Here is a 27,120-nt window from a genome sequence, read left to right on the forward strand (position 1 = left end):
GAGGCTGCATAGGTTGAGAATAATGTGAAAAAACTCCAACAAATAATAATTCTAAACCCTTAAATAGAACTACTTTTAGGCTCTTACATAGATTGCTAGGAGCTTGCTTGATAAAACTTGGAGGAAATATTGTCTGACTTGATGCTTAGAGAGGTTTAGCTTCCCCAAATTAAAACACAAACAACCCCCCACCTCACCCCAATAAAACCCCCCCAAAACCCCAGACAAAACCAAAAGAAACTATGCTTAGGCAGCAGTGTCTCTTGAGCAGCTTCCAGTTTGGGGGGTTGCATTCTTTGGGGTTTCCCCCTCTTTGTTCTCTTTCTGTCTGAACCTTTGGCAGCCTTCCAGCATTGTTCTCCAACCTGCTGTGAAGGAGTGGAGCAGCAGTGCTCTTGCTACTATTCCAGCAGAGGCTGAGCAGTAACTTCAGGTACTTTCAAAGGTGGCCATTGCTCTTCTGGATTCTTCTATTCAGTTCAGCCAATACAGTGTACCTCTCAAGCTGGTCTTGAGGCTTTCATGTTTGTATGCTCTCAATGGTGTCAGATTGTGACAAACCAGTCCCATGACACTTGTTGAAGTGACATCATATTCTGGCTGTAGAATGACCAAAGGGAGACTTGGTCATATGGCTGCTGCTGAAATGATTTGATCACGATTGTACAGCAAATTATGAGTAGAACCATTGTCTTAGACTTTACATGAAGTGCATGGAAATAGGTGCACACACACACTATGTGAACGCATTCTAAGTGAATAAAAAAGAGGAGGCCTGGTAAGAACTCCTTGGAGGGAGAAAATAGCTAGAGCTAATGCCAGTGGGGATGCTACAGCCTCCTTCAGTCCTCCAAGAAGTGCCCAGTGTCAACTGGCATGATCCTAATGGACAAGTGTACATTAGATTTGCCTTGATTAAACCAGCAGCCATCCTGCAGGAGCAGCTTCCAAATCATACTCTCCTCAGCCCATAGGCTGTGTTTTCTTCCTTGATTTCTTTGCAGCTGGTGAACCAAAGCAGCATCACACCTGCCTGCTGTTCATCTGCCAGCTTTGCCAGTGCCAGACCAGCTGTGCAGCAGCAGTTGCCATCTGTCTGGGGTGAGGACAGATTGCTAGTACGGAGACTCAGGAAGTAATTAGAAGGCAAATTTAATTTGCTCTTCAAGCAGGTTTTGATCTAAGTAGCTCTCCCTCCCCCTGCTGAAAGAATGGAGAGGAGGTGGGGGTGGTAGAAAGGAAAACCATAGGAGGGAAATACAGGGAGAAAAGAATCGAGCTGCATCCACTGGGACTTGTGCAGCTGCTCTGCACTGACAGGTTGCTGTCTCTCCTCCCAGTGCAGACAGCCAAATGGCTTGCAAGCATCGTGCACACAAACCACTGAAGGTTCATACTAGTTAACAGCCTGGTCAAAATAAACTCTACCCAGAGGCAGAGACCCTGGCTGCTCAAAAACCTTCAATAACCTCTTCTCTTGGTTTTCCCCCTCTCATTTTTCCCTCCTCTTCATCCAAGATTTTGCCAGAATGTGGGAGACAAACAGTTTCAGCACACAAGCTTTTTCTGGGTCAAATCCCAACCTCTGAATGCAGCATGATCAGTTTTGGAGCATTAAAAGGTTAGCCAGAAGCAAAGGGCAGTGGCCAGTTAGAGCTGCAGTGGGACTACTTCTGTGTTTAAAATCAGTTAAGGATGTTCTTGAATGCTTGGTTAGCTAAGGACTTCCATTTTCTACCCAGGGCTGCGTGGTTTCTGACATTCCCAGCTCCAAGGGCATGAGGGAGATGCCCCCTTTTTATTTGTGAAGAGTGTGTGTTTTGTATCTATGGTTGTGGAAACATGGCACACATGGGCTTTAAGGTAACAGGCACTAGAAACTGGAAAAAAATATGCCAAGGGTGTACTGTGCTCATGTGAATGGCTTCAGAGATCTTCCTTGAAATCTCAGCTGAGCTCTGGGTAGGCCTCTGAGGGGTTCCTCCAGTGCAAGGTGTGTGTAGAATACAATAGAATAAACCAGGTTGGAAGAGACCTTCAAGGGTCATCACATCCAACCCATCATCCAACACCACCTCATCAATTAAACCATGGCACCAAGCACCCCATCCAGTCTCTTCCTAAACACCTCCAGTGATGGTGACTCCACCACCTCCCCAGGCAGCACATTCCAATGGCCAATCTCTCTTTCTGTGAAGAACTTCTTCCTAACCTCTAGCCTAAACCTCCCCTGGCACAGCTTGAGACTGTGTCGTCTTGTTCCAGTGCTGGTTGCCTGGGAGAAGAGACCAACCTACACCTGGCTACAACCTCCCTCCAGGTAGTTGTAGAAAGCAATAAGGTCTCCTCTGAGCCTCCTCTTCCCCAGGCTAAGCAACCCCAGCTCCCTCAGTCTCTCCTCACAGGGCTATGCTCCAAACCCCTCCCCAGCTTCGTTGCCCTTCTCTGGACACCTTCCAGCAAGTCAACCTCCTTCCTAAACTGAGGGGCCCAGAACTGGACACAGGGCTCAAGGTGTGGCCTAACCAGTGCAGTGTACAGGGGCACAATGACCTCCCTGCTCCTGCTGGCCACACTGTTCCTGATGCAAGCCAGGATGCCATTGATTCCTCGATCTTCCTGGGGCTCTTCAGTGTTGGGGAGAGTCTTCTAACAACCTGGGTCCTGATCCAGTATCTGTTGGCATCAATAGAAAAAGACTTCATGTGCCTAATATGAAAAACAAATCCAGCCCAACATTATTGTTGTTTTTCCTCTCCTGGTATTAGTAGTGATCATAGAAATTTTCCCGAGAAGTGTCACTGGCAAGCATCCCTTCCTGAGCCTGAAGGCGCCGGGTTCTGCACATTGTTCACAACAACCCCATGCAGAGCTACAGGCTGGGGTCAGAGTGGCTGAGAGCTCCCAAATAGAGAGGGACCTGGCGGTGCTGATTGACAGCTGCCTAAACATGAGCCAGCAGTGTGCCCAGGCAGCCAAGAGGGCCAATGGCATCCTGGCCTGCATCAGGAACAGTGTGGCCAGCAGGAGCAGGGAGGTCATTCTGCCCCTGTACACTGCACTGGTTAGGCCACACCTCGAGTCCTGTGTCCAGTTCTGGGCCCCTCAGTTTAGGAAGGAGGTTGACTTGCTGGAACGAGTCCAGAGAAGGGCAACAAAGTTGGTGAGGGGCTTGGAACACAGCCCTGTGAGGAGAGGCTGAGGGAGCTGGGGTTGCTTAGCCTGGAGAAGAGGAGACTCAGGGGTGACCTCATTGCTCTCTACAACTACCTGAAGGGAGGTTGTAGACAGACGGATGTTGGTCTCTTCTCCCAGGCAGCCAGCACCAGAACAAGAGGACACAGTCTCAGGCTGCGCCAGGGGAGGTTCAAGCTGAATGTTAGGAAAAAGTTCTATACAGAGAGAGTGATTGCCCATTGGAATGGGCTGCCTGGGGAGGTGGTGGAGTCACCATCATTGGAGGTTTTCAGGAGAAGACTTGATGGGGTGCTTGGTGCCATGGGTTAGTTGTTTGGGTGGTGTTGGATTGGTTGATGGGTTGGACGCGATGATCTTGAAGGTCTCTTCCAACCTGGTTTATTCTATGTATTCTAATCCCTAGGAATAGCTTGCATGTGAACCATTACTGAAAAATCAAGTGTTTTCAACTCCTGTGTCTCTCATAACTGTTCAGAGGTGTGGTGATGACATAAGAGGTTGTTCATCCCTAGTTGAGATTATTGATGACAGGAGCACACACGCAACAAGAGAGCTGATTTAATTCAGGAGCTTTTTGTGACAACCTTGGAACTGCTGCTCCTTCTGGTTACTACTTCTTTTTTGAGGTCAGTTTATTTTGCACAAAACACTTCCTTACATACTGTCTGCGGAGCACTGAGTCCTGACATTGCTCACCTAGCTTCTGGCTGGTTTCAGTGACGGAAGACCAATGGAGTCATGAACTTCCTGTCATCTGAGTCAGTCAAAGCCCAGACCTTGGCAACTGAGATACTAGAGACCTGGTCTGTCTTCTCCCAATAGCAGTTTATCCTATGCTATCCAGGTGTACCATCCTCACTAGGCAGGAGTTAAAAACTTCTTTTGTATCCTTTTCTCCTCTTATTCTCACAGAGTTCAGGCAGCAGCTTAGAGAATGGCAGCAGATGCAGGCTGTGGAGTTCTGTTCTCATGTGACTGGGTTTTCTCAGGGAGCTTTTGACTCAGCAGCTGCTGTCTTGTGCGTAGTCAGAAGCTGAGTGTAGCAGAAATGTCAGAGGAAATACAAGAAATTGCTGCCTCCAGCTATTTCCTACTTTTCTTCAAACCCTGTAAGGCCAGTAGAGCAGAAAGTATCTCAGTATTTCATTTGGCAGCTTCACCAGAGCCTCACCTTCCTGGGCGCTGAAGCTGATGCCACTGGATTGTGTAGAGGCACAGGGTTTAACACGTTGCTTCTGCCAGCTTTGCTCTGGTAGAGTAGGGGAAGAGGCAGAAGGGGTATCAGTGTCATCATTTCTTAAATTCCTCCTTGCAGACATTGAAACCATCTGTATGAGCTTAGAATTAACTGCCTACTCATTGTTCTGGTTTGTGTTTGGGGATTTTTGTTCCTATTCCCCCACGTTAGAAGAGGAGGCTGAGGGGAGACCTCGTCGCTCTCTACAACTACATGAAAGGAGGTTGTTGCTGGGGGGGGTTGGTCTCTTCTCCCAGGCAACCACCACCAGAACAAGAGGACACAGTCTTAAGCTGCACCAGGGGAGGTTTAGGCTGGATGCTAGGAAGAAGTTCTACACGGAGAGAGTGATTGCCCTTTGGAATGGGCTGCCCGGGGAGGTGGTGGAGTCACCATCACTGGAGGTGTTCAGGAGGAGACTTGATGGGGTGCTTGGTGCCATGGGTTAGTTGATTAGGTGGTGTTGGATGATAGGTTGGACATGATGATCTTGAAGGTCTCTTCCGGTCTGGTCTGGTCTATTCTATTCTAATCTATTCTATTCTTAAATACAAGTGGCAATTACTTCTGCTTTCAGGTTACCTCACATTAAGAGGAATACCTGTGTAAGAATTGAACTGTTTCCTTCCCCCCCCCCCCCAGTGGTCCTGGAAATGGAGAATTGCAATGTTTCACAGTCTTTTTGCCTAATCCATGCCACCCAACCAAAGCTTTCTTCTGCAGCTGGGGTCTTCTGAGCATCTCTCATGAAACTCTTGCTACAGGTCATACAGAATCACAGAATACATCCAGTTGGAAGAGACCTCCTAGATCACCCTGGCCAGCACTGAGGGCCAGGTCATAGAATCACCAAGGTTGGAAAAGACCTCAAAGATCATCAAGTCCAACCTGTCCCAACAGACCTCATGACTAAACCATGGCACCAAGTGCCACGTCCAGTCCCCTCTTGAACACCTCCAGGGACGGTGACTCCACCACCTCCCTGGGCAGCACATTCTAATGGCCAACAACTCTCTCTGTGAAGAACTTTCTCCTCACCTCCAGCCTAAACTTCCCCTGGCACAGCTTGAGACAGTGTCTTCTTGTTCTGGTGCTGGTTGCCTGGGAGAGGAGGCCAACCCCCTCCTGGCTACAACCACCCTCAGGTAGTTGTAGACAGCAATGAGGTCTCCCCTGAGCCTCCTCTTCTCCAGGCTAAACACACACTCTAATGGCTTAAACACCTCCAGGGATGGTGACTCCATCACTGCTCTGGGCAGACCATTCCAATGTTTGATATCCATCTCTGTGAAGAAATATTTCATAACATCCAGCCTGAACCTGCCCTGGGGCAGCTTGAAACCATTTCCTTTGGTCCTGTCACTTGCCACCGAGGAGAAGAAGCTGCGCCCTCCTTGCTCCAACCTCCATTCAGGTAGTTGTAGAGAGCGATGAGGTCTCCCCTCAGCCTCCTCTTCTCCAGATTGAAGAACCCCAGCTCCCTCAGACCCTTCTCATAGGTCATGTGCTCCAGGCCCCTCACAAGCCTCATCCTGCCTGTTTCTCATATGGTGCCCACTGTTAAGCTTGGTGATCTCTATTGTGGCCATAAGTAACCCCAGTTCCGCTCTAAGGTAGCGAATTGTGAGTGACTTTTGTTCTGGAGTTTGCTCGAGAGGTGCTGAGTCGGAAGCTCAATGACTTGAGTGGAGAAGTCCTTGTTAATTATGGAGAGCCACAGGCATGTTCAGCAAAGCCTACGGGTTTGCTGGGGAGGTTTATGGGTCGGGACCTTGCCACTGATTTTTGCCCTGCAAACTTTAAATTCTTGCTGCATTGGAAGTCACTTCTGGCTCCACTTTGCTGTCAGATGCCTCTCTATCCCTTTCCAGTTGCTTCTTCCAAAGCTTCCTTATCACTGGCCATGCCAGGACTGACTGAGGAGGGTGTGATTGGTTTCTCTAAGCTGGTTACGAGTGTCAGTTGCCCAGGATCCATCAGTCTCTTAATCTCTCCACAGAGGGTTACTGTTCATAATAGGAAGCTGCTGTTGATGGCAGCTGTTTTTCTTGTAGGCTTCAGAAGCAACTGCCTTCAATGTGGTCTGGCACCTCTGCAGGCAGAGGCTGAGCACAGGGCTCAGAGAGGGGCCAAACTGTGGGCAGGACCTCCCTATGGTGCTGGAATTGCTTATAAATAGGAAGACAAATTGAAATGTTCCCGTTGTGCTTTTCCATCTCCCACTGTGTGAGAACAAGGAAAGAGGACAGTAGTAAGTGATGGAGGTTTAGTCAAAAGCAAAGGCAGCTGAAGGGGAATAGGGGAGTTCCTCTTTTTTTCTTTCTTTTCTCTCTTTTTTTTTTTTAAACATGCTGCTGCAGTGCCAAGCTGCTGTGCAAAAATCCTGCCTGGATTTGCTTGGCTTTCAAATACAGGGGCAAAGCAGTTGACAGCCCCTGTCTGTGAGACTGTCTAAAATGACTGAGCCAACAATGGAGACCCAGCAAGTACTCAAGTAAGTTCTTCCATAATGTCTTTGTTTACACCCACTGCCTCCTTTCTGAGTAAAACTCCTCAAATGTGGCTTCAAAAATTCCTAAGTTTAAGTGCTGGAGTTGAAGCAAAGGAGTGACCTTTCTCTTTTGCCCTGGAAGAGTCTGTAGAAATCACAGAATCACCAAGATTGGAGGAGACCTCAAAGATCACCAAGCCCAACCCATCACCACAGACCTCATGACTAAACCATGGCACCAAGTGCCACGTCCAGTCCCCTCTTGAACACCTCCAGGGATGATGACTCCACTACCCCCCTGGGCAGCACATTCCAGTGCTTAACAACTCTCTCTGTGAAGAACTTCTTCCTCACCCCCTTCCTCACCCCCTTCCTCACCCCCTCCCTCACCCCCTTCCTCACCCCCTCCCTCACCCCCTCCCTCACCCCCTCCCTCACCCCCTCCCTCACCCCCTCCCTCACCCCCTCCCTCACCCCCTCCCTCACCCCCTCCCTCACCCCCTCCCTCACCCCCTCCCTCACCCCCTCCCTCACCCCCTCCCTCACCCCCTCCCTCACCCCCTTCCCCTGGTGCAGCTTGAGACTGTGTCCTCTTGTTCTGCTGCTGGTTGCCTGGGAGAAGAGACCACCCCCCTCCTGGCTACAGCCTCCCTTCAGGGAGCTGTGGACAGCAATAACTTTCAGTGTTTAGTTACGCTGTGTTCATCCTTTGGAGCACCCTTCTCCCTGAGTTACCTAAAGCTTTAACATTGTACTGGAATCGTTGTGGGATCCTGTAATCCTGAGGCACTAATGTATCGCAGAATGTTATGAATTCAGGTTAAAATTAGGCATGTTATTGATAGGATTTTCCAGTCTTTTCCTCCTGAAAGTGTTGAGTATTTTCATTAAAGCAGAGACAGGCCAGTGCAGAATGATGTCAAAATCTGAATCTATAAAGACTTCCATGATTTTGGTTGGGGGGCTGGAGCACCTTCACTGCGAAGACAGGCTGATGGTGCTGGGGTTGTTCAGCCTGGCAAAGAGGAAGGTACTGGGGAGACCTTATAGCAGCCTTCCAGTACCTGAAAGGGGCCTACAAGGAGAATGGAGCGAGACTGTTTAGAAAGATCTGTAGGGGCAGGATGGGGAGCAATGGCTTCAAATTAGATAAGAGCAGATTTAGACTGGATGTTTGGAACAAGTTCTTTACCAGGAGGGCAGTGGAATGTGGAAAGAGGTTGCCTGGGGAAGGTGGTTTGGGCCCCATCCTGCAGATATTCAAGGTAAGGCTCAACAGGGCTCTGGGCAGCCTGATCGAGTTGAGGATGCCCCTGCTGACTGCGGAGGGGGTTGGACCAGATGACCTTTGGAGGTCCCTCCCAGCCCAGATGATTCTGTGGTGCTATGAATTCAAGGAACATTGTCACTGGGATTATTTATTTTTTCATCTCTTCTGTTAAATTGTAGTCACCCCTTGAACAATGTGTTACTGTTCTGCCTCCACCATTAAATCCACAGCCTGCTTGCAGGGTGAAAACCCTGGCAGTGATGCAGTCACATTTGCAAGCTTTGCTTCTGAGGTATTTCCACTCAGCTGAATGCGAATTAAACTTGGGAGTGCTGCAAAATCCAGTTCACGAGGTGCTCTGCAGAAAGGGAGCATCACCACCTGCCTCTCTGCAAGCACACTTGTGCGCCTCTTGTCCATGTCATCAGTTAGTCCCTGCACTAAAGATTTGGCCTGTGGGAAAGGGAGAAGGAGAGACATTTCAAACAGTGAAGCTTTGCATGTGGACAGAGTTTTTATGTGCAAGTTTTGAGTGTGGAGAGTCATAGCCTGGGATCAGAGGGGAGCTCTTTAGGTACTTTTAGACTAGGCTAATCCTGTAATTTGCCCCTTTAAGTTTCATTTGGGGTTTGGGGATGTTCTGGCTTTGTCTCCACGGAGTCAAATTGAACACTTTTCAATTCAGACCTTTCCATAGCTTTTTCAGCCAACTTCTTGTAAGAGTAACACTAAGGATTTTCAGGAGAAATTATCACCTCTAGATTTCCATCTTCATACATTTATGTCCTCAGAGATAAAAGAGCAGATTGTCACTGTTACAGCAAAAAAAGCAGCTCAGCAGTACATGCAACAGAAACAGACTGTCAGCAAGAAAAAGGTAAAATAAAAGTCAGCTATGAGAAGTCAGCATCAAAAAGACTCTGGTTGTTTGTCTGAGGTACAGTGTTGCCCCAGGGAAAGTCAGCAGGGGCTTTCCTATCCATTTCTGTGGTCAGAATTAATCAGAGTTCACGCTCTGTAGTTAAAATTTGAATTTAATCCTGTGAGCTTTAATTCCATTAAAGTGAAATATTGTTTTAAGGGAGAAAGATCAGGGAAGTCTAGCCCAGAAGACGTGGTGACATCTTTTTATCTCTGGTAAAAAACACTAATTAAAACCAAAAAACTTTATACCTGCAGGTCTTTCACAGGTCTGAAGTCCAGTTCTGGGCCCCTCAGTTTAGGAAGGAGGTTGACTTGCTGGAACGAGTCCAGAGAAGGGCAACGAAGTTGGTGAGGGGTTTGGAACACAGCCCTGTGAGGAGAGGCTGAGGGAGCTAGGGCTGCTTAGCCTGGAGAAGAGGAGACTCAGGGGTGACCTTATTGCTCTCTACAACTACCTGAAGGGAGGTTGTAGACAGGCAGAGGTTGTAGACAGGCAGAGGTTGGTCTCTTCTCCCAGGCAGCCAGCACCAGAACAAGAGGACACAGTCTCAGGCTGTGCCAGGGGAGGTTTAGGCTGGATGTTAGGAAGAAGTTCTATACAGAGAGAGTGATTGGCCATTGGAATGGGCTGCCTGGGGAGGTGGTGGAGTCACCATCACTGGAGGTGTTCAGGAGGAGACTTGATGGGGTGCTTGGTGCCGTGGGTTAGTTGTTTGGGCGGTGTTGGATTGGTTGATGGGTTGGACACGATGATCTTGAAGGTCTCTTCCAATCTGGTTTATTCTCTGTATATAAGAGTCAACCAAAGTGTTTGGTAAACCAGGTATAATGTAGGTAGAACTCCATGCTTATGTTTTTGGGGCAGTTGTAGACTGTTAAATGGCCAATAGCACAAAAGGCCCCTGGCTTCATAGACTGAGACAAGGCTTAGCTAGCCCAAAGAAAAATCTACATGTGTGTAACTCAAGGAATAAAGCCAAGAGCATGTTTTATATCAGTGTCTTTTCACTACAATCTCCCCATGCACTCTTTTCTGTGCTTTAGGGTTGATTGAGCTGAGCTTGCAAAACTGAAAGCAGTGACCAAGCCTTTGCAATTTCCAGCTGTCAGTATGCTTCCTGCCGGTGTAGCCCCAAATTAAAACCTTCTGATAGAAAGAAAGTCTGCAAGGGTGCTACCGTAAGGTTTGCACACAGCAGACCTAGGTCGTGTTGGCCTGCCAGGATGAATATCGTTCAATTGCAGTCTCCATTTCCAGCCAATGTGTTGTTTCTTGGCTTGTAACTTTGTAGAGTGCAGTCCCTGAAAGGATAGACCTTTGCTGGCCACTGACAGCTGAACTGAAAGGCATACGCAGTACAACCTGAAATTGGAGTCCGTGTGACCGACTTCTCTGGCTCTAGCTGGCTGAGCAGTAGGTGTAAGTGGGGCAACTGTGTCAGCTCCACTGAAACACAGATTTACAGCAGCTCTCATTGTCAGAGCTTAGGAGGAACTGACATTTTGTTCACTGAGCAAGTTCGTGTTGTGTGAGAAAGGAATTTCACCCACGCTCACAAAGAAGTTAATTTTAACATACAGTCACTCAGAAAAAGAAGGAGGCAGTTATGCTAATGTGTTATATATAATGCACCTGTGATGCATGATCCTGTGCTTGTAGCCTATATTTTGGAATGCTGTCTAGCATTTGGACAAGTAGCCTCTCTGCCAGAAGCAGCATTTTGGATTTGAACAGATTCCAGAACAGTTGTGTCTTTTTTCAGACTACATCACCATACTCTTTCCTCCTCTGCCTCACACACAGAATATATCTGGAAATGATGCTGCTGCCCTGTGGCTCAGAGCAGTTTGAGCTGAATTTGGATTTGAGATTTGGGGTCCCAAACCCTCTGGAGTCATGTTCTTTGCCCTGTTGGTCAGGAGGTCTCTAAAACTACAACGTGACGGTTGTGCTTGCAAGAGTATTTTCTTATCCGTGGTGATTCTGCTTAGATCACAGAATCATAGAATGGGCTGGGCTGGGAGTGGCCTCTGAAGGTCATCTAATCCAGTGCCCTCTGCAGTCAGCAGGGGCATCCTCAACTAGATCAGGTTGCCCAGAGCCCTGTCAAGCCTTGCCGTGAATATCTCCAGGGATGGGGCCCAAACCACCTCTCTGGGCAAACCTGAAAACACCTGTTCCAGTGTTCCACTACCCTCCTGGTATAGAACTTGTTCCAAACATCCAATCTAAATCTGCTCTTCTCTTAATTTGAAGCCATTGCCTCTCATCCTATCCCCACAGATCTTTGTAAACAGTCTCTCTCCATCCTTCTTGCAGCCCCCCTTCAGGTACTGGCAGGTGACTATTAGGTCTCCTGGGTACCATCTCTTCTCCAGGCAGATATTGTATTGCTGCTTTCCCTGTAGTCAAGTGGAAGAGTGGGTCAGTAGTGTGCACCTGAGGAAACTGTGAAGTCTGAAATTTTGCCTCTGGGAAATGGCATGGTGATAACAAAAGGCTCTATAAATACTTGATTTGGTTCACCTGACAAAATAACATACTGACTGTTCAGCTGGTGCAAGGAATATGCCTAATTACAGTCTCCTGGATCTCCTGTACAAGAGCACCATGGGCTGTGTTGTGGGTTTGTGTTGTGTTTTTTTCCCCAGACATTCTCTTTTCCCTTTCCCCTGACCCTGTAAATCGTTTTAAGATATACAGGATATTAGATGAAGGCAAGATAAATGTAATTCATAAGTTTAAAAAATAGTAGTAATTAATGCTTCATCTATGCATAGACAGAATAGCTGAGCTTTGATCATCAAAGTTAGGTTCATTTGCATAAAAAAGGCAGTGGAGTTTTACTCTGAAATAACCGCCTCAAACCCTGAAGAGCAGCACTGTGGTGTTGGCTTATGATCCCAGCTAATGAAATTATCACAGGTTATAGGCAAACTGGAGAATTTCTTTTTATCTGCTAACATGAAAATGTCACAGCAAGAGGTCCAAGGACAATGCTGGTTTGATACCGTAAGCATCTAATCTTTCAAGAGCCAAATAGTTATTACTATACTTCCTGTCCATAATATCTAAATCCAGTGGGATCTCTCATATGCTTCAAACTGCAAGATGAAGAATCCTTTTCAGCTTACCTTTTAAGGAGGGAGGGGAAGGGAGGCTGTAGACAGGCAGATGTTGGTCTCTTCTACCAGGCAGCCAGTACCAGAACAAGAGGACACAGCAGGAGCAGGGAGGTCATTGTGCCCCTGTACACTGCACTGCTTAGGCTACACCTTGAGTCCTGTGTCCAGTTCTGGGTTCCTCAGTTTAGGAAGGAGGTTGACCTGCTAGAATGTGTCCAGAGAAGGGCAATGAAGCTGGGGAAGGGCTTGGAACACAGCCCTGTGAGGAGAGGCTGAGGGAGCTGGGGTTGCTTAGCCTGGAGAAAAGGAGACTCAGGGGTGACCTCATTGCTGTCTACAGCTACCTGAAGGGAGGTTGTAGACAGGCAGAGGTTGGTCTCTTCTCCCAGGTAGCCAGTACCAGAACAAGAGGACACAGTCTCAGGCTGCGCCAGGGGAGGTTTAGGCTGGAGGTTAGGAAGAAGTTCTACACAGAGAGAGTGATTGCCCATTGGAATGGGCTGCCTGGGGAGGTGGCGGAGTCACCATCCTTGGAGGTGTTCAGGAGGAGACTTGATGGGGTGCTTGGTGCTATGGGTTAGTTGTTTAGGTGGTGTTGGATTGGTTGATGGGTTGGACACGATGATCTTGAAGGTGTCTTCCAACCTGGTTTATTCTACATATTCTATGTATTCTATTCTAAAACTGATGACAAGGCCTGTTATTTTGCAGTCCTTGATATCAATACAGGCTGGGGGGATGATGAGATTGAGGGCAGCCCTGCAGAAAAATACCTGGGGGTGCGGTGGATGAGAAGCTGGACACGAGCAAGCAATGTGCACTTGCAGCCCAAAGGGCAAATCACATCCTGGGCTGCATCAAAAGAAGCATGGCCAGCAGGTAGAGAGAGGTGATACTGCCATTCTGCTCTGCTCTCATGAGAGCTCACCTAGAATACTGTGTCCAGCTCTGGTACCCCACAAGAGAGACACGGACCTGCTAGAGCAGGTCTAGAGCAGGGCTATAGCTCATTGTCCTATGAAGACAGGCTGAGAGAGCTGTAGCTGTCCGGGCTGGAGAGAAGGAGGCTCCAGGGAGACCTTACAGCTGCATTTCAGTATTTGAAAGGGGCATACAAGATAGCTGGGGAAGGACTGTTTAGAAGGGCTTGTAGCGATAGGACAAGGGGCAATGGTTTAAACTGGAGCAAAGCAGATTTAGGTTAGATGTCAGGAGGAAGCTCTACAGTGCGAGAGGTGAAATACTGGAGCAGCTTGCCCAGAGAAGTGGTGAAGGCCCCATCCCTGGAGATGTTCAAGGTCAAACATGAGCAACCTGATGTAGCTGGAGATGTCTGTGCTCACTGCAAGGGGGCTGGACCCTTTCAACCTGATGCATTCTGTGATTTTTAGAGATCTACTTGAATAGAATAGAATAGAATAGAATTAACCAGGCTGGAAGAGACCTTTGAGATCTACTTCCAGCTGAGATCAGTCAGTTCTAGTTTGTGGAAGACCTCAGTGTCCTGGCAGCTCCAGCAGTTTTGCCAGGCTGTCCTGATACCAACCCAGCTATCTCAAGAAGCTCTACTCCAATACAGCTTGCTTTGCTCACAGCAGTTTTGTGTATTGGCACGACGTCTGTGTCTGCAGGAGTTTCGTTGGCCTAGTGTGTTTGTATCCAGTGCAGTATGTGTGTTTGCTGTGGTTTTGCATCGTGCATACATCCCTCACTTCGGGCTTGTTCATGTGTCATCTCCCAGATGCATGCATGATGCATGTCACTGCAAAGGTCACTTTCCCTGCCTTGCCCCTAGGCATCAAAAATATCAGCCTACAAGCTGCAGATAGTTTCTCCCCTTCTGCAGGCTGTCTGCTGAGCAGCTTGTGTCTGTGCTTCTCAGCACACTCAGTCCAAACTCACCAACTTTGCCTGGGGAGGTGGTGGAGTGGCCATCATTGAAGGTGTTCAGGAGGAGACTTGATAGGGTGCTTGGTGCCATGGGTTAGTTGACTAGATGGTGTTGGATGATAGGTTGGACACGATGATCTTGAAGGTCTCTTCCAACCTGGTCTATTCTACGTATGTATTCTCAAATGTAGCAAGAATTGTGTTTTTCAAACACATGCAGTTATTACATCCTTGCAAAGTGGGTACAAAATGTCACAGGAGGAAAACAAGAGCAATTTATACACAGAATGAATTAAGCCAGAAAGGACATCTCTCTATTGCTAGTTTGAGTTAGCAGTGTGTTAGAAGTGGTGCTAAGGACTCTGCACGGTGCAAGGCACTTGGAACCATATTGAGAATGTGGCTGTGGGGATGTGTGAATACTGCTTTCTCTGTGTGTGTTTCTAGCAGTGTTTTGTATTTGCTGACCAGTGACTTAAGCAAAAATAATCCCAATGTTGGTATTGTAAGTCACATAATTATAAATTGTCTGCTGAACCAAGATGTCCTGCATTATTTCATGGAAATACCACTCTGGGGTTGTTGGTTGTGTTAATGGTAATCTCACAGAGGCATTTCAAGGCCAGCTAAGAGCAGGCAGTGATCTTATGATTGCCCATTGGAATGGGCTGCCTGGGGAGGTGGTGGAGTCGCCATCATTGGAGGTGTTCAGGAGGAGACTTGATGGGGTGCTTGGTGCCATGGGTTAGTTGTTTAGGTGGTGTTGGATTGGTTGATGGGTTGGACACGATGATCTTGAAGGTCTCTTCCAACCTGGTTTATTCTATGTATGTATTCTATGACTGTCATTTGAAGCCCTAAAGGAAGAATTTCCACTATTTCTAAATAATACATGTGAGGCTTTTCTGGGCCTTGTAGAAGAGTTGCTGTCAAAAGGTGACCACCACACAGCATATTTCAAACCTTTTTTCTGTCACCTCCTCACTGCTGCAGCACAAAACTACTTGCACTGTCTGTGCTCATGGAAGCTCTTAACTGCTTCAGTGATAAGAGTAGCTCTTGGTGTAAATGAGTCACTCCCTCTGCATCAAATAAAACAGAAAAGGGGAAAAATCAAGAAGAAATGCTTAATTCTGCCAGTGATGAGGAGGGACAGAACTGATCATTGCATTTACTGCAGTTTTGGATGTGTCATGTATGGTCTTATTAGTGCACCCTTGAGAAACAATTCCTGTACCGGCAGTACTGGCAGTACAACTTCTTGTTCATCTTTTGTTGCAGAGCTGCCTTTTCTTGCAAGGGGCTGACTATTTTCAAGCAAACTGTGTCACCTGTCAAGAATTGTCACGTGAAACCTTCTGCAGAGTCTTCCCTTTCTGCTGTTCAGTCCTGTTTTCTTCTCCCTTTAGCAGGTAAGCACATGTATCTTCAACACTCTTGGCAACTGGAAAATGTTTCCCCTTTCAGACACCTGAAGAACAAACCTGAAGAGTTTGTGCTGTTAGACCTGCTAGGGTTAACATCTCTCTTCCAGAATCCCCCACAGAACCCACTCTATTTTCTGCTGTAGAAAAACACCTGAATAACAATGCAGTGCTTTGGGGATTTTTACCATCAGCTCATGTCAGTCTACATCCCTCTAGCTTTAGTGCAGCTTAAAAAATGCTATGCATGAACTTTCAGCTGTGAATCTATTTACAGCTGACTCAGGGTTGTGAGCAAGCAGTACAGAAAAGTGCTTGAATTTCTGCTCTCTGAGGGGAGCCTGTAAATAACAATGACACCAAGTTGGGAACAGATGTTGGTCAGTTAGAGGGTAGAAATGCTCTGCAGAGGGACCTTGACCGACTGGACAGATGGGCAGAGTCCAACAGGATGGCGTCCAACAAGTCCAAGTGCCAGGTGCTGCACTTGGGCCACAACAACCCCATGCAGAGCTACAGGCTGGGGTCAGAGTGGTTGGAGAGCTGCCAAACAGAGGGACCTGGGGGTGCTGATTGACAGCTGCCTAAACATGAGCCAGCAGTGTGCCCGGGTGGCCAAGAGGGCCAATGGCATCCTGGCCTGCATTAGGAATAGTGTGGCCAGCAGGAGCAGGGAGGTCATTGTGCCCCTGTACTCTGCACTGGTTAGGCCACACCTTGAGTCCTGTGTCCAGTTCTGGGCCCCTCAGTTTAAGAAGGACATTGAGACACTTGAAGGTGTCCAGAGAAGGGCAACAAGGCTGGGGAGAGGCCTTGAGCACAGCCCTGTGAGGAGAGGCTGAGGGAGCTGGGGTTGTTTAGCCTGGAGAAGAGGAGGATCAGAGGTGACCTCATTGCCCTCTACAACTACCTGAAAGGTGGTTGTAGACAGGAAGGGGTTGGTCTCTTCTCCCAGGCAACCAGCACCAGAACAAGAGGACACAGTCTCAAGCTGTGCCAGGGGAGGTTTAGGCTCGAAGTGAGGAAAAAGTTCTTCACTGAGCGAGTCGTTCGTCATTGGGATGTGCTGCCCAGGGAGGTGGTGGAGTCACCATCCCTGGAGGTGTTCAAGAGGAGATTGGACGTGGCACTTGGTGCCATGGTCTAGTTGTGAGGTCTGTTGGGACAGGTTGGACTTGATGATCCTTGGGGTCTCTTCGAACCTTAGTTATACTGTGATACTGTGATACATGCCTGGGGGGGGAAAAAGCCCTGAAGCAGAGACCCAGAATGGGTGATAGAAAAGCCTGGATCTTACCCATCACAGCAACCTCAAGCTGAATGAGAGGGTTCAGACATTTTTCACCACCAAGATCATAGTCAGACAATCATCACAGAAACAGATTAAGCCGCCCTGGCTGACCGTGCACCGAAGCATGTGAGGAGTTCTCAGATGACCTATATATGACTGATGGATAGGTGGGTGTGGCAAGAAACAGCACCCAACAGATGAGCAGTAGTAGTATCTTACACAGCTGCAGCTGTTTCTGCAGAGGTGCTCTGCACAACCCCCTGGAGTTCCTTAGCATTCATTGCTAGAATGGGATGGGTGTTTGAGACTCAAGGTTTTTAGGAAGGAGGAAATTTGTGCTCATCAGTAGTGGAGAGTGTACATGGGGGGATAGAGGGGTGTGCATTTATGTGAAAGGAAAGTAAATGTGCTTAAGCTGTCTCTGATGTTGTTCCATTTTTCTGTTAACTTTATCATTGCATGTAGTAACCATCTTTTGAAAGTGACTTAGATGTTTTCTCAGAAAACAATTGCCAATTGCCTTTTCCAAAAGACCTTTAGTATCATAGAATCAGTCAGGGTTGGAAGGGACCACAAGGATCATCTAGTGCCAACCCCCCTGCCATGGGCAGGGACACCCCACACTAGATCAGGCTGGCCAGAGCCTCATCCAGCCTGGGCTTAAACATCTCCAGGGACGGCGCCCAAACCACCTCCCTGGACAACCCATTCCAGGGTTTCACCACTCTCATGGGGAAGAACTTCCTCCTCACCTCCAGCCTGAATCTCCCCACCTCCAGCTTCATTCCATTCCCCCTAGTCCTATCACTACCTGAGATCCTCAGAAGTCCCTCTCCAGCCTTCCTGTAGGCCCCCTTCAGATACTGGAAAGCCACAATGAGGTCACCTCAGAGCCTTCTCTTCTCCAGACTGAACAGCCCCAACTCCTTCAGTCTGTCCTCACAGGAGAGGTGCTCCAGGCCTCTGCTCATCCTCGTGGCCCTTCTCTGGGCACACTCCAGCACCTCCAGATCCCTCTTGTAATAGGGGCTCCAGAACTGGAGGCAGTATTCCAGGTGGGGTCTCACCAGAGCTTTCTGAGTGGTGGTTGCAACCAGGAAGGGGTTGGTCTCTTCTCCCAGGCAACCAGCACCAGAACAAGGAGACACAGTCTCAAGCTGTGCCAGGGGAGTTTTAGACTTGAGGTGAGGAGAAAGTTCTTCACCAAGCGAGTCGTTTGTCATTGGGATGTGCTGCCCAGGGAGGTGGTGGAGTCACCGTCCCTGGAGGTGTTGAAGAGGGGATTTGATGTGGTGCTTGGTGCCATGGTCTAGTCATGAGGTCTGTGGTGACAGGTTGGACTTGATGATCTTTGAGGTCTCTTCCAACCTTAGTGGTACCGTGAAAAAGAGAGTCATTCGCCATTGGGATGTGCTGCCCAGGGAGGTGCTCAAGAGGGGCTTGGATGTGACACGTGGAGCTGTGGTTTAGTTGTCAGGAGGTGTTAGGTAACAGGTTCGACTTGATCTCTGAGGTCCTTTCCAGCCTGGTTGGTGCTGTGATTCTGTGTGGAGTCACCATCCCTGCAACTGGAACTTGATAGTCCTAGGTCATGAAGAGTATGGGTATGGAGATTGCTTTTCTTCTTACAAGAGATTTCTCTGGAATTCTGAGGGAAGATTATGGAGCAGGTCATCTTGAGTTCAATCACACAGCACTTACAGGATGGCCAAGGGATCAGGCCCAGCCAGCATGGATTTAGGAAGGGCAGGTCCTGCCTGACCAACCTGATCTCCTTCTATGATCAGGTGACTGCCTGGTGGATGTGGGGCAGGCTGTGGATGTAGTTTACCCGGACCTCAGCAAGGCCTTTGACACTGTTCCCCATAGCAAACTCCTGGCCAAGCTGTCAGCTCATGGCTTGGATGGGAGCACACTGCGATGGGTTAGGAACTGGCTGGAGGGCTGAGCCCAGAGAGTGGTGGTGAATGGTGCCACATCCAGCTGGCAGCCAGGTACCAGTGGTGTGCCCCAAGGATCAGTGCTGGGCCCCATGCTCTTTAACATCTTTATTGATGATCTGGATGAGGGCATTGAGTCCATCATCAGTAAATTTGCAGATGACACCAAGCTGGGGGCAGGAGTTGATCTGCTGGAGGGTAGAGAGGCTCTGCAGAGGGACCTGGACAGGCTGGACAGATGGGCAGAGTCCAAGGGCATGAGATTGAACACATCCAAGTGCCAGGTTCTGCACATTGGCCACAACAACCCCATGCAGAGCTACAGGCTGGGGTCAGAGTGGCTGGAGAGTGGCCAGGCAGAGAGGGACCTGGGGGTGCTGGTTGGTAGTAGGCTGAACATGAGCCTGCAGTGTGCCCAGGCAGCCAGGAGGACCCATTGCATCCTGGCCTGCATCAGGAACTGTGTGGCCAGCAGGAGCAGGGAGGTCATTCTGCCCCTGTACACTGCACTGGTTAGGCCACACCTTGAGTCCTGTGTCCAGTTCTGGGCCCCTCAGTTTAGGAAGGAGGTTGACTTGCTGGAACGAGTCCAGAAAAGGGCAACAAAGTTGGTGAGGGGTTTGGAACACAGCCCTGTGAGGAGAGGCTGAGGGAGCTGGGGTTGCTTAGCCTGGAGAGGAGGAGACTCTTCTCCAGAGGGTGACCTTATTGCTCTCTACAACTCCCTGAAGGGAGGTTGTAGCCAGGCAGAGGTTGGTCTCTTCTCTCAGGCAACCAGCACCAGACAAGAGGACACAGTGTCAAGCTGTGCCAGGGGAGGTTTAGGCTGGAGGTTAGGAAGAAGTTCTACACAGAGAGAGTGATTGCCCATTGGAATGGGCTGCCTGGGGAGGTGGTGGAGTTGCCATCAGTGGAGGTGTTCAGGAGGAGACTTGACAGGGTGCTTGGTGCCATGGGTTAGTTGATTAGGTGGTGTAGGATGGTAGGTTGGATGTGATGATCTTGAGTGTCTCTTCCAACCTGGTCTATTCTGTTCTATTCTGTTCTGTTCAATTCTGTTGTAAGAATCTGGGTTTCACTCAGTCAGGCTACCTCTGCCTACAGTATTTCAGGCACGGCCAGGAAGTTTCTGATTCCGAAGTTCACAACCTTCTCTAAACCAAATACCTGTGCCTGCTGCTAACTGGGTTAGCAGTCTGCTTACTGATCTGTTGCCAAACCTGAGTCCTGTCAGCAGCAACTCCGCATACAGCTGCCAGGAAGATTCCACCATTGCCGGCAGAACTAAAAGCTGCTGTAATGCCTCACTGGAACAGTTTGCAAGGCTCAGTGTGTGCACTCCATCTTTGCAAAGTTTAAGCATGAGCAAAACATTCTCGGTATTGTAAATAACTGCTCCCCAGAGCACATGTGCATGCCTTCTGTTTCTAGCAGAGCATTTGCAGACTATCCCACCATCAACTGTTTATAGATTACTGTGTAATCTCTGACTTGAGTGTGATGGACAGCCAGATCAGAGTTCCTACCACGCAAGGAGGCATTATTAGACATTTTGCCTTGAGCAACTTCACCACCACCCTGGCAGAGTGTCTGCAGACTGGAAATAGCAGTACCTTATGAAAAAAAAACAATTCCTGCCTGCTGCAAATGCAGCATTTCATAAGCACTGGGTTTTCTCCATTGCAAAAGGCATGGCTTGCTGTCAATGTAATAGCCTTTAAGTGATGCTTACAGTTTTATTGTATTCACATTTCAGATTCCAGCACTGTGCCTGTTTTCACAGTTACATTTTATTATTTGTTCTTCATTGTGGTATGATATAATTTAAAGGACTTAGGAGGCTGGCCTTACAGTAATGGGGACTAGATTGAAGGTTTCAGGCCTCCATGATTTTAACACCTGCAGGCCTTTGTAAATGGCTGTACGTAGGCTTTATTTTGTGGATGTGTCCTATATTATTTCATGGAAATACCACAGGCTACAAATCCAGCACATATAGAAGACTTGGCATGACAGGGGCCTAATCATAAATAGCAAAGTAATATATTTGCTGTGCTCACAAGGAGACAGAAGTCAGTAGAAGAGTGTTGAGATCATAATGGAGGTTAGCACAGTTTATTGTTCACAGCGGATGAACACTCAATCTTTTCCTAATCAGCATTATGAGAAGTTCCTGACAAAGTTGTAGCTCTTTGTTTGCTAACTTTTTCTCCTTCTCCACTACAAAGAGGAGACCCCAACAGTATTTTTATATATTGTTTAATTCTTCCTGTCTGCTGCTGGAGAGAGAGCTACTCTCAGCCCAGCTGTTCCCTGAAACTTCATCTGATTGAATTAGAATTAGAATTAACCAGGTTGGAAAAGACCTTTGAGATCATGGAGTCCAACCTATCATCCAACACCATCTGATCAACTAAACCATGGCACCAAGCACCCCATCCAGTCTCTTCTTGAACACCTCCAGTGATGGTGACTCCACCAGCTCCCTGGGCAGCACATTCCCACGGCCAATCTCTCTTTCTGGGAAAAACTTCTTCCTAATATCCAGCCTAAACCTCCCCTGGTGCAGCTTGAGACTGTGTCCTGTTGTTCTGGTGCTGGTTGCCTGGGAGAAGAGACCAACCCCCACCTGGCTACAACCTCCCTTCAGGTAGTTGTAGACAGCAATAAGGTCTCCCCTGAGCCTCCTCTTCTCCAGGCTAAGCAACCCCAGCTCCCTCAGCCTCTCCTCACAGGGCTGTGCTCCAAACCCCTCCCCAGCTTTGTTGCCCTTCTCTGGACACGCTCCAGCGTCTCAACATTCTTCCTAATCTGAGGGGCCCAGAACTGGACACAGGACTCCAGGTGCAGCCTAACCAGTGCAGTGTACAGGGGCAGAATGACCTCCCTGCTCCTGCTGGCCACACTGTTCCTGATGCAGGCCAGGATGCAATTGGCCTTCTTGGCTGCCTGGGCACACTGCAGGCTCATGTTCAGCCTACCATCAACCAGCACCCCCAGGTCCCTTTCTGCATGGCTGCTCTCAGCCATTCTGGCCCCAGCCTGTAGCTCTGCATGGGGTTGTTGTGGCCAATGTGCAGAACCTGGCACTTGGATGTGTTCAATCTCATGCCCTTGGACTCTGCCCATCTGTCCAGCCTGTCCAGGTCCCTCTGCAGAGCCTCTCTACCCTCCAGCAGATCAACTCCTGGCCCCAGCTCGGTGTCATCTGCAAATTTACTGATGATGGACTCAATGCCCTCATCCAGATCATCAATAAAGATATTACAAGGCATGGGGCCCAGCACTGCTCCCTGGGGGATGCCACTGGTGCCTGGCTGCCAGCTGGATGTGGCACCATTCACCACCACTCTCTGGGCTCACCCCTCTCAGGCAGTTCCTAACCCAGCACAGAGTGCTGCTGCCTGAGCCACAGGCTGACAGCTTGGTCAGTAGTTTGCTGTGGGGGACATTGCCTAGCCAGAGGATGCTATTAACCAGCAAATTCTATTGGCCTTTCTGTTGAGGCCATCCCATGATGGCTTCAGCCTTTGCTCTCTTCTCCCAGCATCACAACACCTTTGGCCATCATCAGACTCTTTTAGAAATGCTCCTAATTTAATGTTTTACTCTTTGAAATACCAGCTGAGCTTGTAAGCCAAAGACATCTCCCACGGGTCTCTTTGTCTAGGACAGGGCATGTACTTGAGGAATTAAAACATTCATTTGTAGGATGCCAAATTACTTACACTTCTATCATAACTTACCAGGCAGGAAAATACTAGGGATTGCAGGAATCTCGTACAATTTTAGATGTTTACAACTTGGAATAACATTCATATCTGATCTACTCACATTATGTTCCCTTAATAGTTGGTCAAGAGAACAGACATGTCCCCAGTATGACTTTCCTGACCAGGTTGAAACATTCTTTGTAGCCTATGAAGAAGTGCTCCTTGGATGTGTACTTTTTCTGGTGTTTTCTCCAGCAACTGCAGAATGAGGTCTGGATTTTCCTGTACATCTCTACTTGTACATGCACACATCTCACACATGCCACTCCTGATGTCCATTACCCTGTTTCCTAGCAGCTAGTGCTGAATAAGCTTAAAAAATACAAAGTCTGGGATAGAGTAACCGAACTTCATCACAGAAGTGCCTTATTTGTTCCTTCCTGCACTTACTGTGTCCAGTTCTGGGACCACAATTTAAGAAGGACATTGAGACTCTTGAATGTGTCCAGAGGAGGACAGCAAGGCTGGGGAGAGGCCTTGAGCACAGCCCTGTGAGGAGAGGCTGAGGGAGCTGGGGCTGGGGTTGCTTAGCCTGGAGAAGAGGAGGCTCAGGGGAGACCTTATTGCTGTCTACAACTCCCTGAAGGGAGGTTGTAGCCAGGAGGGAGTTGGTCTCTTCTCCCAGGCAAGCAGCACCAGAACAAGAGGACACAGTCTCAAGCTGCACCAGGGGAAGGTTAGGCTGGAGCTGAGGAGAAAGTTCTTCACTGAGAGAGTCGTTCGTCATTGGAATGTGCTGCCCAGGGAGGTGGTGGAGTCACCGTCCCTGGAGGTGTTCAAGAGGAGATTGGACGTGGCACTTGGTTGCATGGTTTAGTAGTCATGAGGTGTTGGGTGACAGGTTGGACTTGATGATCTTTGAGGTCTCTTCCAACCTTATTGATTCTATGATTCCAGTTTGGACCACCCAGGTCACTATACTGCTGTCACTGTGGCATTGGGACAGGCTGCCCAGAGAGGTTGTAGACTCTCCTTTCAAAACCCTCCTGGCTGCATTCCTGTGCGACCTGCCCTAGGTGATATTGCTTTGCTGGGCAGGATGTTGGGCTAGATGATTTCTAGAGGTCAACCCCTAACATTCTGTGATTCTGTGAATTACATCAAATGTTACTCCCAGATTTTTTCCTAGTACTTATTTACTGTCTCAGTAAAAACCAGACAGTGGTAGTGTAAATCAAAGTGTAGTGATCTGCCTATCTAAGTGCATGTAAAATATCTATCCATTATGTAACAAAAGTCTTACATTTATTACATAAGTAATTACATTACATTTGTTACATTTAGTTTTGCTGTAAGAAAAGGGAAGTAAAAGTAGTATCTGTCATTCCTTCTTTTTCTTTGTCCTCTAACACAAATACAGCACAAAGAGCTTTTGCAGAACTGAGCCAAGGAGAATAGGTCACCTCAGCAAGGTTTTTGAGGGTTGATTAATGATTGTTACCAAAAGAAAACCTTTAAAAAAAAAACAAACCAAACTTAAGAATCATATGCCAGGCATCAAAAGCCATGAAGTGGGCTTTAAAATTGGTTATAGTTTTCTTCTTCAGAACTTGTGCTCTGCTTTTGAACAGAAATGGGATTGTTTCAGCACCCGATGTTGGAGACTAGATGCATCTATTGATAAAGTAGCAGTAAAAGTATCTAGATAAATGCAAATGGGTTCTGGTCACATTCCCATCGAACCTCTTAACTCGGTCTTAATGTAGGGTCTAAGAATTCTGGAGGCCTTGGTTCCTGACCCTCTCCTAGAGACAAATTGTTACACAGTTTGAAGGATTCACTCTTTAAAAATGAAGTTCCTGTGCTTTGTTTTTTCACACCACTGGGCGCTGACAGTAGAGTTGGAAAGCCTTTTTCCCCTGGGTTTTTTCTTTAAAGACACCAAACACCAAAGCTTCAAAATGCTTGAACCAAGAATGTTTTCTACTGAAAGGTAGGAACCAATGCAGTACAGTAGAGAGCAGTGAACACTTCTATTTTATTACAGCAGAGGCATTTTTGTTTCATCTGACACACTAAATTCTTGTTTTAAACCCAAGGAAACACAAATGGAGCCAGTGAGCCAAAGACATGGATTTAAAAAGCTGTTTATGCTAATCTGAGTCAAAAGTCCAGTTTTGAATACTCCCTTTTCTCAGAGTGATAAATTTGGATCTAGAAGTTTCTGTTGGAGCCAGTCTCTAAAGCAGGTGACTAATAAAGCTGACATCACGACACACACATGTATGCATGCACACATCTCCTTTGGAGCATGCAGAGTATTAGTTGAGGGCTAGGATGGGTTTGGATTTCACTTGTAGTGTGGGGTGTCCCTGCCCCATGGCAGGGGGGTTGGAACTGGATGATCCTTGTGGGTCCCTTCCAGCCCTGACTGATACTATGATAAAGTGTTTCAGCTTTCCCTTCTGTGTTCTCCTCCTTTCTCTCAGTCCAGCCAAATCTTTGTGCTGTCTGCTACTGCTGTATAGCCAAAGACTACAGAAAGGATGATGGCTTTTGGGTTGTTTTTATTTTGTCAAACCCCAAAATGTATACAGTTTTGGTTTACTTTTTTTCCTCCCCCTTGCATTAATCAAATCAAGCAGATGGCTTAAAAATCCATGCAAGCACATTGCATCCAAAGTACCCTTGTGCATTTTATAGCTGTACCCAGCTGTGATTGTAGTCCCACAGTATATAGTCTTGCATTTTCTTTTCTTTTGATACACTTCACTGGTGATTCACTCCCTAGAAGGGATTCATTCCTTTTAGAAGGGGGAGAATTCACTGGTTTCGTGACCTTTTCTTTCTGCAGCAGAAATGGGTGAACTCACTTGGAATAAATACAAACCCAGCCAAAACATTACACAGGACAAAATTAATGCCAAATCTGACCTTTCAGAGTCTTAGGGGAGAAGGAAAAAAACAAACACACAAGAGCTTGCGTGTCTCAATATCTTTTGACTGGTGTCTCCTAAATACCACAGCAGGGGCTAAAGCTTTAAGGATGTGTGAAAAGCAGATGACAAAACTGGAGATTCAGTGCCACAGCTGCCTTTCAGGTGCGCTCTGGGAGCGTGGTAGGGGAGCCCCTGCAGTCACCTGGTGTGGTGGGTTGAAAATTCCCTCCCTGACAATGAGTTTGCCAGACTAGCTCAGTTGGAAGCAAATGAAAGCTGTATTTACAAGCAAAACTACAACCTACAATGGAATGCAATGAACATGTACAATATTTACAGTTAATAAACAGCACAAGGACTCCCCTGGCCAAAGACCAGGGGAAGCTGCTAGCTTCTCCCTCTCTACCTCCCCCTTATCCCCCTGTACAAAAGGGACAAGAGAAAGGAGCAGAGGGATGTTAGACTTAGCCAAAATAATGCACCCAAGGTCAAGCAGAAGCAAGTTAGCATCTCCCAGCCCAAGGAAGCGAGAAGAGAGAGGAATTGTCCTGGGAAGTAAATCTTATGGTAGATCTCTCTCCAAAGGGATTGTTTAGAATTATTGTTATTTTCCTTTTTACACCCAATGGTGATTTATTTACATTTTCACTACTTTCTGTTCAAGATCTGTGAAAAGTTTTAAAGGCATAGCCTAAAACTATCACACCTGGAAAGCTCCACATGCCCTGGCTGGTTTAAAGCTGCTGGTACACCTTACTGCTCTGACCCACTTCAGCACCACCACTCGTAGTGTCTACACTTTGAGGAGTGAACATGAGCCAGCAGTGTGCCCAGGTGGCACGGAAGGCCAGTGGCCTCTTGGCCTGCATCAGGAATAGTGTGGCCAGCAGGAATAGGGATGGGATTCTGCCCCTGTACACAGCACTGGTGAGGCCTCACCTTGAATACTGTGTGCAGGTCTGAGCCCCTCACTTCAGGAAGGATATTGAGGTGCTGGAGCAGTGACCCCCCTCCAGAGGGGGCTGGAGGTAAAGTTGTATGAGGAAGGGCTGAGGGAGCTGGGACTGTTTAGCCTGGAGGAGACTTAAAGGGGACCTTATCACTCTCTACAACTACCCAAAAGGAAGTTGTAGTCAGGTGGGGGTCAGGCTCTTCTCCCAGGCAGCCAGTGACAGGACAAGAGGGCATGGTACAAATCTGCACCAGGGGAGGTTTAGGTTAGGTATTAGGAAGCACTTCCTCACAGCAAGGCTGATTAGGCTCTGGAATGGACTGCCCAGGGAGGTGGTGGAGTTGCCATCACTGGAGGTCTTTAAGACAAGATTGGATGTGGCCCTTGGTGGCAGGGTTTAGCTGATGTGGTGGTGTTAGGTCATAGGCTGGACTTGATGATCTCAGAGGTCTTTTCCAGCCTCAACAATTCTGTGATTCTGTGAAAGAAAAAGCAGCACGTACGCAGACTGTTGGGACCCTCGTTTAATGCCAGGCTGTAGAGAACAGAGCAAAAATGCAAGGCAAGGAGGTTCTCTTTGTTTGTCAAGGGCACAAGAGTGTCCTGCAGGAAGCATCTGCCCCCAAGGAGGGCTACTGTCCTCAGATTTTTGTTCCTGTCTGAACAGGAGGTGGCAAATCCTGTGAGCTGTCTGAGGGAGCAGGGCACCAGGAGGAGGCCCTGAT

General features: G+C 48.0%; 1 protein-coding gene across 3 annotated transcripts in view; it reads left to right on the forward strand.

The window, feature by feature from the left end:
• The window catches only part of PRR5 (proline rich 5), a 120,951-nt gene that overhangs the window by 13,308 nt on the left and 80,523 nt on the right, over positions 1 to 27,120 (forward strand). For 2 of the 3 annotated variants that reach the window (XM_054173824.1, XM_054173825.1), the window contains exon 1: positions 15,421 to 15,548. The exons of the other annotated variant lie outside the window; for it this stretch is intronic. The gene's annotated coding sequence lies outside the window, so the exon portion shown is untranslated. Of the gene's footprint in view, positions 1 to 15,420; positions 15,549 to 27,120 lie in introns of those variants that run through there. 3 annotated transcript variants of the gene reach the window in all.

This window comes from Dryobates pubescens, chromosome 27 (genome assembly GCF_014839835.1).
Source record: "Dryobates pubescens isolate bDryPub1 chromosome 27, bDryPub1.pri, whole genome shotgun sequence".
Classification (NCBI taxonomy): Eukaryota; Metazoa; Chordata; class Aves; order Piciformes; family Picidae; genus Dryobates; species Dryobates pubescens.